This window comes from Contarinia nasturtii, unplaced genomic scaffold, assembly GCF_009176525.2.
Source record: "Contarinia nasturtii isolate CC-2019 unplaced genomic scaffold, AAFC_CNas_1.1 Cnas_scaffold_4497, whole genome shotgun sequence".
NCBI classification, from domain to species: Eukaryota; Metazoa; Arthropoda; class Insecta; order Diptera; family Cecidomyiidae; genus Contarinia; species Contarinia nasturtii.
In genome coordinates this window covers 319-1,711 of record NW_022201788.1, presented here as the reverse complement: position 1 = coordinate 1,711, position 1,393 = coordinate 319, and the positions used below count along the sequence as shown (strand labels likewise).

The 1,393-nt window shown below is 35.2% G+C and overlaps 1 pseudogene; it reads right to left on the bottom strand.

The window, feature by feature from the left end:
• Positions 1-222: 222 nt before the first annotated feature.
• On the bottom strand, positions 223-1,006 carry LOC116351031 (annotated as a pseudogene).
• Positions 1,007-1,393: the final 387 nt, after the last annotated feature.

The window sequence follows — 1,393 nt, the reverse complement described above, 5'->3', positions numbered from 1 at the left end:
CCATTCCTTTCTTTAAATCTTCTCTCAATTTTCCATCGATGCTATTAATTACTGTCTTCACATTGTTGGGATCATCAGCATAGATTCTGACCAGGGGGTCCAGGGTACAAAATACCCTCCTCTCAAACGTAAAAATTATTCAATTTTCCTAGGATTTTCCATTCTCGTCAAAAAAATTCAATTTTCCCAGGGTTTTCTGCCGATTACCCCTCCCTTAAATCATCAACTCCAGAATATATGATCATCAGTGTTTACACATTTTTTGAATTGTTCAAGTTCTTGTTGTAGATTTATCTTTTGTTTGCGTAAGTTAACTTGCAAACTTGGTACTTTCTCTCGTATATGTTCCGTCAGTTGTTGATTTAAAAGACGTTGTAAATATGATGTACCCATGCGATCAGCAATGTGCTTATAGGGTTTGCTGTTGGAGAAAAAATCACGTTCATCTTTTAAGGCGGTCATGATGTCTTTTTCCTCGTCAATATCCTTCTGCGATCGATTCACGATACCGATATATCCACGCTTTAATGGTAACTCTCTGTTTTCGAGAGTGTTGCGGGCATTTGCTCCTTTGTCCATTAAATCCAATTTGGTTATCACTTCAATCGTACGTTTGCCATTTGGATCGACTTCACGAGCCAAAATTAACGCAACAGAATTTGCCAATTCAATAGTTGCTGGTGTAACCGCCAAAATTAGTCAATTATCTTTGCAAATATACTGGAGGATCATTTCTTTGATTTGCTTTTCTATATCGAATGGATCGCTTGGCATCGGGACTCTTATTAGGCCTGGCAAATAGATTAATGTAAGATCCAAAACGTTCGGCGAATAAATTTTGAGATTAATTGCTACGTCCAATATCTGAAGCGGTGAAAAAGTGGGTTTTATTGAAGAACGAATAAAAACGCTCACTTATTGTAAAATTTGTGGCCGTCCCTTAATTACTACATTTAATAGCTAATACGAACCGATAACCCTTTATTCTTCGTCAGGCGAACGGTGTCTTATTTTTCGATTGCGATTAGTTTCCTTTTACTTTTCCGCTACTTCCTTTGAAACTATGAATAGAATTTTACTTCGAAAAAAATGAAAATATTGGAGGTACGGTAGAGAAAGTGAACTTTGCACGGGTAAATTGGAAACGAATTTTATTTAAACAAAATCACTTAAGTTGTACAATAAAACTGAAGCATTTGTAAGTAATAAAAAAATATCATATTTAATCAAAATGTTAGAGGCAAAATGTTCATTTTCTAGGTACTCTTATTGGTGATCGGTCATGGCAGAAGTTTCACAAAAATCACAGATAAATGAATCTTCTAACTCCAGCTTAAAATTATAAACCTAAACAGCCTCTACAATCACTCGTAATTTTCTTACAAAGTTACTT